Source organism: Nannobrachium achirus (genome assembly GCF_963921795.1).
Source record: "Nannobrachium achirus genome assembly, chromosome: 3".
NCBI classification, from domain to species: Eukaryota; Metazoa; Chordata; class Actinopteri; order Myctophiformes; family Myctophidae; genus Nannobrachium; species Nannobrachium achirus.
In genome coordinates, this window is record NC_137812.1 from 47,328,443 (window position 1) to 47,337,682 (window position 9,240).

Consider the following 9,240-nt stretch of genomic DNA (forward strand, 5'->3'; position numbering starts at 1 on the left):
CAACGACGACAACAACAACAACAACAACAACAACAACAACAACAACAACAACAACAACAACAACAGAAATAGAGCTACGCGTAGAGCTACGTCAGAACTTTATGAACAAACAAATGTAATATCTTCAGACGAAATGTACAACCTTTCTGCAATTATGGGAACTTACATCATATCCTTTTATTTATGGCACTGTGTTGTTGAATGTTGCTGCATTTACAAGAGAGAGGAAACAGACAGACAGAGAGAGAGAGAGAGAGAGAGAGAGAGAGAGAGAGAGAGAGAGAGAGAGAGAGAGAGAGAGAGAGAGAGAGAGAGAGATTTTACTGCTAAGTTTGGTTTGCAAATGTTGATAGAGCATTCCATAATGGTGTTCTGGGGACTGTGCTTGTATCTGCCCATTCCTGCACATAACAAACACAGATGCACACAAATATATAGATACAGTATAAATACATGTGCACACAACATTACATACAGTTGTTACAGCCCGGCCTAGGGGAGCCTAGGCCGGGTAATAACAACAGTACACGTGAACAGTACATGCACACACGCGCACACGCACGCACACACGCACACACACACACACACACACACACACACACACACACACACACACACACACACACAAAGATAATGATTAATGTATTTTTTTGTCAAATGAACTGAGAGGTCCATTTCTCTGAGTTATATATGGATACAGCAAAATTAAATGAGGATTTTGCTGTATACATTGCATACTGTGTACCTACACGTCAGTGTATTAGTCCAAGCTTTGCACATCTCATACATACCGTAGAAGCACTTCTCAGACATGCAAATGTAACACCACTAAACAAACACAAAACTAACAACATCTGCATTATTGTGCAACATGAGTAATACTTAGAATTGACGTAATTTTCTCAGTTCCGGTCATGCCTCAACATCCTGCCTGTGCGTAACACAAGCTTTGTCACAAGAAGCTGTGCAACAGGAAGTGAGAAGAAGAGGCCATCGTTGTACCTTTACAGCAGTGGTCCTTGGAGGGGGTTCCAAATGGACCCTTAAAGGTCTATAACTCTGATTCACATGGAATTTAAAATGGAACAAAATGGACCCGGTCCCTGACCCTATACAGGTCAATTTGAACACTCAGAGTTATGGGGGTCCTTGATATTAAAAGATTTGAAAACCAGTGCTCTACAGTTTTTATGTTAGCAAAGCAATGTTTTGACAAAAAGAGAGTTATTAAAGTTGGAAGTCAAAGCTCTGGATCAACCGGTCAGTCTTTACTCTCGACCTATGATCACACGTAGGCTATACATATAAGGATAGAGTGAGAAAGCGCCCAACCTGGTCATGGCCCCATGCAGGCACTAACAACTCTTGATGCGGCCCTGGTAAAAGCACCTCAAAACTGTACTACAGCACAACTGTATTTGTTACATTCCACTGCTGGGCTGAAGCGAGAGAGAGAGAGAGAGAGAGAGAGAGAGAGAGAGAGAGAGAGAGAGAGAGAGAGAGAGAGAGACTGTGCAGTAACAGAACACAAAGAAAGCCTGGACAGCCTCTAGCTTAACGAAAACCCTTCATCTGATTAATTAGCCATGAGAGTGATGATAGCTAGTGTAAAGTGGCCTGCAGGGTGCGTATGTTTGTTGTGGGAGAGGTACTGTTCTACTACATGTATGTGTGTGTGTGTGTGTGTGTGTGTGTGTGCGTGGGTGTGTGCGTGGGTGGGTGGGTGCATGTGTGCACTCTGCATGTACAGTATACACAGTAGGCTACCGGTATGTATATATTTGTGAGTATGTGTGTTGTGTATGTTTATACATAAAGGAATGTGAAAAGTTTACAGAAGTGACTTGGGAGGAAATTCCGGGGGAAAGTGATGAGCTTAAACCCATTTAGTGCTCCAGACATGAACGGGTTAAATGTGTAGCGTGCCGCTCGCAGGGCTCCATTACGCTCCATTGTCTTATTTTGAAGGCCAGAAGTCCATTGCGTAAATACTTCCGGGTTGACGTCATGACGTCATACAACGGGAGCGGTCGTCACACCATGTGGTTTCTAAAATGGCCGATCGATGCCTTTGTTGTTATGTTTTTGTAGCGAGAATCTAATGCCATCCTTGGCTTTAAAAGTGTTGTTTGGAGAAAATGGACATTAAAGATGAGATTCCCCGTCGGCCTCCATGTTATGGGATTACTATTTTGTGCACGTGGATCCGTGATGATGATGAATCGGCGAGGCCGATCGTGCCAGGACCTTCCGCTGGACTACAGGGTAGGAGAACCGGCGTTACTCCATATCGAGTACTTTTCGCGAGTATACTCGGGATCGGCACTCTAAATACTCGAGTATTTTTCACGAGTATACTCGGGATCGGCTAGAAATGAGTTAAGATTGAAGCATGATTATATTAGCCTCACTTCTTCTTTATTGCCAATGCTATTGTTGTCATGAGGTCCAGAAGCATGCAGTGCAGTGTTGTTACAGGAAGCCACGCAAGAAGATGTCAGGAGGGGGGAAAACAGTGGTGGACAATAACAACGTATATGTTTATTGAGTACTGTACTTAAAGTAAATTGTTTGAGTATGTGTACCTTACTTGGCTATTTGTATTTTTGGATAGGATTTGAAGTTATAAATAATTTTGATTGAGCAACTTTCACTTGTAATATTTGACCAGGAGTATCTTATACTGTTGGCCTTATACTGTTGAATACTATACTGGAGTTGAGTACTTTGTCCACCACTGAAAAAAAGAAAAAGAAAGAAAGAAAAAAAAACAAGGCTAACATTCATATACAGTATGTGACAAAGCCCTGATAGACTATCATAGGTCCTTTATTAACTCTCTCAACATTGTGAAAGAAAAAAGTTACCTGAGAGTCTACGCTCACTGGCCTGAGAGTATAGTCTGTGAATACAAGAGAAAAATAAATCTCATTACATTTATTATCAGTTAATGAATAATTAAAGCACATAAAAACTCATAAATATCTGCATTATCTTACATTTTCTACACAGACTACACAGACAATATTAAAGGGATATTTCACTTTTTCACAACTTTTGGTCATTGTATCGTCTAATCAGGCTTTTGGGAGCATCCAGGACAGTTTCTAAGTTGCTCAATTCAGTATTTAGGTATATGATTTTGAAACATTGTAACTTCAAACTTCATTTTAACCGTGATAGATTCATCAAAACCAGTGATCACACGTCCTTGGTTATGATGAGTGGTGACTCATACTGTCCTCCTAATACGCCATTACTTTACACAATAACTTTTTTCATTTATTTGTAATAATTATAAAAGCCTGATTAGACGATAAAATGACCAAAGGTTCTTTTTGGAAAGTGAAATATCCCTTTAACCACTCGAAGGAACACTTATTTTCACAATTGTTTATCACTAAAGCGCATTATGAGATCTACAAATGACATCACCGATGGGGATTTCTAAGCCTTTCTCTTCATGGAGAATTATTACACTGAAATAGGAAATGTTTGAATTGACCACAGTCTGTTGCAAAGACTCCAGGAAACAACACTGATGTCCAAATTCAAGTTTGTGCATCAGTAGATGTTTTATTAACTGGACAATGTTTACAAACAATCAAACATTCTTATCTGGTCTATATGGAGATGTTGGAAAAGAATGAAACAAATCCTTTAAGCGCAGTATACTTTGTTGTATGCCGAATAGCACAAATAGTCAGGTTGTAAGTGGTTAACATCAAAGTTAATTACAGGAACCTTACAGTGAGCGAAAGGACATTCTGAGAAGAATGTGGTTTGAAGAGTATGGCTTACCAAGAACATGGTCCTTAGCACGAACCTGGCTCCAGAACTGTGCTTCTTCTCTGAAGAGCAACACACATCGTTTTAACAACACTCTCTCTGCAATGTTTGCTAAAGTACATCTGTTAAGGCCCTTTTCCACCGGCAGCGATAACGATGACGATAACGATTTAAAAAAGTGGGTTTTCAATTGAAGTGGATCGGCAGCATCCACCCAACACCGATACAGACAACGATAGCCGACAACTACATCGTTAGGATCAACATCGATGTGGTTAAGATCACAGTGATATAGAACTGGGTCTCTGACAAACAGCTCGAGGTGCGCTCTGCGCGAGCGGCTGTTAATTGGCGCCTCTTCACATTGATGTCCGATAACTTTATCGGACATCAATGTGAAGGCATAATTATCGCTGTGATATTTTATGGCTATCGTCATCGTTATCGCTGCCGGTGGAAAAGGGCCTTTAGACTGATAGGCACTGCTAAAACATTATCTTAATTAGACGTTGGACTTTACTACTAATTATGCACTTCTGATTATGTTATCCACATTGCTATTATCCTCAGCACCAACCGTTGCTGAATATTATTTAGCTACATTGAAATGGGATTAATTTTTAGGCAGCATGTTCCAATCATAATTAGTGTATAACTGCATATTGTTGCTGTCGGGTGGAAACCTTGTACGTCCAAAACCGTTCCTATTTTCATTACTGTTGTGCAACACTTTTGTGTGATGAAGTAGGATATTAATTTATGGAAAAACATAAAAATTTGAAACTTGGAGATACAAGGTATCTGCCTGACAACAGCGATATACAGTATAATTCCACCTCAGAGAAACACAACACACATCATTGAAAATCTCCCATAACTTGAATGTGTTTGTATCAATATAAGTATCAGATGATAACAAAATGAAATACCTTTTCTTCTTTTCTTTGGCCACTGCTTGTACTTTAGAAGAAGAAGGATGGAGTGACATAAAACAACACGTTAAGATTCACAAGGCAGGTTCAAGGGGTCCACAGGCATCTATAACATAAATGGAAACTTGCAGTTCTGCCGAGAACGTGTGGATATAATGTATTATAGTGCATAATGTATGTCCTGTCGTACCTTTCCTGTGAGCGATCACCCCCACCAGAGCCAATGCACAGCAGAACATGACCACAGCAGAGATAGAGCCCAGCACCAGAGGCAAGTCCATGCCGGGTAAACCTGAAGACATTACAACTCAATTACACTGCAGGATCCTGAGTATTCATTTAACCACTTAACCACTAAAACCCATACAGTATACCTCCTTGACAGGGGTCTGATCTATCATATCAACTCTTTTGTGAGCTGTAAGCCTTGCCTATGGAGGGTATGCGTGATATCATCATACCCAGAAGTTATGCAGGAACGCCTAATGAGTGTCAAAAAACAACTTTTGGTAGTTGAAACCTTCTTGAACATTAGTATGGGGTTCATTCATATTAGTGCACAATAGTTAACGTGCAATATAGCCTAGTATATCAAATCATATTTGTCATAGTTGACAAGTATGACAATGAAAAGGTACATTTTGTGTTGGTTCTACCTGGTGTGGAAGGAGGTGTAGGTTCTGAAAGACAGAATAAACACAATCAGTACTGAATGATAAATAATGTATGTGTGATGTAAAATGCGTGATGATACAGCAATTTGGGAAATCTCTCCCTCTCTTTCTCTGCGTCTCACGCACGCACGCACGCACGCACGCACGCACGCACGCACGCACGCACGCACGCACGCACACACACACACACACACACACACACACACACACACACACACACACACACACACACACACACTTTCAGTACCTCGAGGTGTAGACACAGCCAGAGGGAGACTGTGCTCCGAGTAGCTCCAGTCCTTTCCCAGGAGGGCTTCGTACTGACAGCGGTACAGCGTTACAGGTCGGTCCTGGACAGGCAGTGGGAAGGCAGCCTGGTGGCTGGTCACCGGGACTCGCCGGGTGCTCGCCGGGAGCGTACCGTCCCCCTGGTAGAGGGAGAACAAGGAGCCGGGGAAGGCAGCTGAGCCGGTGCACAGCAGGTGCCTCACACCTCCATCCTCCTGGAGAGAGAGGGTAGGAGCTGCCAGCAGCTCTGGGAGCAGTGCAGAAGATGGGGGACAGGGGAGATAGTAGAGGTGCTTTTAGTAGCAACTGGCATTAAGGGCCCTATATGCCACTCAGGATCAGCACCATGGACAGACTGAGTGGCAAAACATAAAGCAGCATGAAGCATTGGAGTTTGGAAACGCTCTGGCTTCACTGTGTTGTCACACTAACAAAATCCCTTTTATGCCCATATATGGAGTTCCCTGATGTCATCAATATTAAGCCCAAATCAGGACTTCATATGGGAATGAAGTCCCATGATGACCCCTGGTACCCATATGGAGATCCAGGTACTGTATATGGAGATATGCTGTGAGAGCCCAAACATGCTTATTCAGTAATTCGTTATGTGAAAGTCCTATGACATCTGACATCATACCCTTTTATGCCCATACATGGAGATGATGATCCCTGTCTGTAGAACCAGCCACACAGATATGGGCTGTCTTGGCCATCTGTCTTGGCCATATATGGATTCTGTTAGTGTGTTATGTGGCCGATGTGGCCTCCATTATGGGTAACTGGCCAGGTGGCGAAGGTCGCCTGTCGCCTGAGGCATCTTACTAGTTAGGTAGGCCCTAAAAGTATGTCCTTGAGCACAGGGGAATTATTCTTGGGTTAAAACTGTTTCCGGTTTGATAGTTCCAGCCAAAGTGTAGCCCGTCTAGGACTACAACATGACGTAGAGTGGTTTCCGCTCCCGACCGGATCAAACCCTGAAAAATGAAGGGATCCCAGGCTAGAGCAGAGCCGTCCATATATGAGAGCTCTCGTGAGAGTAGCAAGAGTCGCGTTTATTCTCGTGCATCAAGGCTATTTTCTGTGAGTAGCGTCGGGTGGCATGTGCTGGCGCTGGGTGTGCAAATTATCCACAAGAGGTATGTTACCAACAAAAGATGCATAATCTAAAGTGTCAAAGCACACTTTAGATTATGCATCTTTTGTTAGTTTTAACGATTTGTTTTCTGGGCTTTTATGCCTTTATTCGTTAGGATAGTAGACTGACAGGAAATGGGGGGAGAGATGGGGAGTGACATGCGGCAAAGGTCATCCGGATCGGGAATCAAACCGGCGTAATGTGGGTTGTACTGTATATGCTGTATATGGGAAGTAATTAGTGCATTTGTATATTGCCGGCTGTACCGGTGACACACGACCATGGTCAGTGTTATTATTGCCCCCCGGTCCATCAATGGTAGCACATACCCCTTTGATACCGGTATACTTTTTAACCTATGCTGTTTAAGTAAAGTTGTAAAGCTGTTTGTACACACAAAGGCCTCTGTCAGTCTTGTCAGCCCTGTGTGGGGAAATGCATTTGCTCATAACAGCAACAGAGTAAATGTATTGATTCGGGTCTCCCACCCTTTAATTGGGAGTGACTTTAATTAATGTAACAATATTATCAGTGTCCATCTGGTCACATATGTTTTGGTTGAAATAAGTTGTATTTATTTTTGTCATGTATTCTCAGTCAAGTGAAGTGAGAAAAAAAAGAAAATGTGTTCAGTCTGGAACCCACCAGACTGAACTTCCTCCTATAACCGTCTACACAGCAGAGCACTGTTTGATTTAGTAATACAGTGTCCTCACAAGTATAGTAATGTGTGTGTGTGTGGGTTTCTATATGAGCTGCAGGATGTCGACACCTTCCACAAACACACACAGCTCACATCAGGCTACCACAGAGTATCTGTGATGGTTTGGTGGCTGTTGATACAAGCGGATGGGAGTGTTTATTGTTCTCTACCACATGCACACAGCTGGATAACCTGTTGCGTCCAAACCTAAAGACAATTTCTCATTCCGGTGGAAACCGTTTTCTCTGTCATGAATATGTTTGATTCATTTGATTGTTTTTGTGCTTATTGTATTAGGCTATATATAATACAGTGTAATAGTATTTAGGTGCAAAGAGCCCTGGAGAGACCACCCAAATAAATACTGGAGCAATCGACTGGTCTGGACATACCGTATTGTTTTTCACCCCTGCAAAATAATAAATATGTGCAGCTCCAGTTTCTTATTTTAGTAGTGTCCAGGTATTATTCTCTCTGGCGCAATGGTATTTCTTTGTTTGGTAAGACTTGTTTCTATACTGCCTTATAAGCGCATTTATAATGCATTATAATGTGCCTAGAGTCTTACCCTTTTATTTAATTAATATAACAATTTCAAATTGTCTTGTTCTGTCTCCCTACACCTGCAGGTACAGATAGACGGGGAGGCAGCACGCGTGCACGCGAACCCGAACGCGCACACACAGGTGCACTCACCTTGCTGCGTCAGGTATTGGCTGAAGGCACTGTAGACCCCATGGTTGTTCTGGTACAGACAGCAGTATAGGCCTCCTTCACTGACAGTGTATTGAGCCGTCTCAGTGCCATGCTGGTTCACCACAGAAGCCACCTCCAAAAGAAGATTATTAACATTATGGAAAGGATCTAATTATGTCGATCTTAGTGTATACGTGTTTACACAACACACACACACACACACACACACACACACACACACACACACACACACACACACACACACACACACACACACACACACACACACACACACACACACACAAGCACGCACGCACGCACGCACACACACACACACACACACACACACACACACACACACACACACACACACACACACACACACACACACACACACACACACACACACACACACACACACAATGTCATGGAGGCCATGAAGGCCGTGGCTGCTGTTGCCCCTCAGTTTGGACTTGTGCCCCTCAAAGAATGGCATGACCTGATGCCACAGTGGCCTTAATGCCCCAGCTGACTGTACCACTGTCTCCTCTGTCTCCTTCTTGTCAATATGTAGACACCAGTGTCTCTTTTTTGTCATGTAGAAACGAGTCCCCATCTTTAAACCAATCCCCTGTGACTTTGATTGGTGCAGGGCTGAGCAGGGATCAGATTGTAAATACCATCATTTATCTATCTCACTGCAGATTAGGTTATCCTCCCTAACCATTAAACTCAACACATACTTTCAATGGACTAAAATCGTGTTTTATTTGATGTCCTTCCTGCCCTGGCATTTGTCCTTTGTGCCCTCAAAAAATGGACAACACAGGCCAAGTGGCCTTGCCCCTAAAATGAGGAAATCTCAGGCCTGCTATACACTATACAATATTCTTTGTCATTTTAATGTTATTTTGTCCTATAATAACACGCTGACAATATTTGAAAGTGTTTAATTTGGGGTCCAGTACAATATTTGCTGCCTATACACCTTGATACACCTAGAACATTACCGGTTTTTGG

At 42.6% G+C, this 9,240-nt stretch overlaps 1 long non-coding RNA gene across 1 annotated transcript; it reads right to left on the minus strand.

Moving 5' to 3' along the window:
• Positions 1–214: 214 nt before the first annotated feature.
• LOC308281230 lies at positions 215–3,853 on the minus strand. The gene is made up of 3 exons (XR_013961825.1): positions 3,802–3,853; positions 2,868–2,902; positions 215–401 (listed from the first exon to the last, which is right to left on the minus strand). It is a non-coding gene; the product is annotated as an uncharacterized lncRNA (long non-coding RNA).
• Between the last annotated feature and the right edge of the window lie 5,387 nt (positions 3,854–9,240).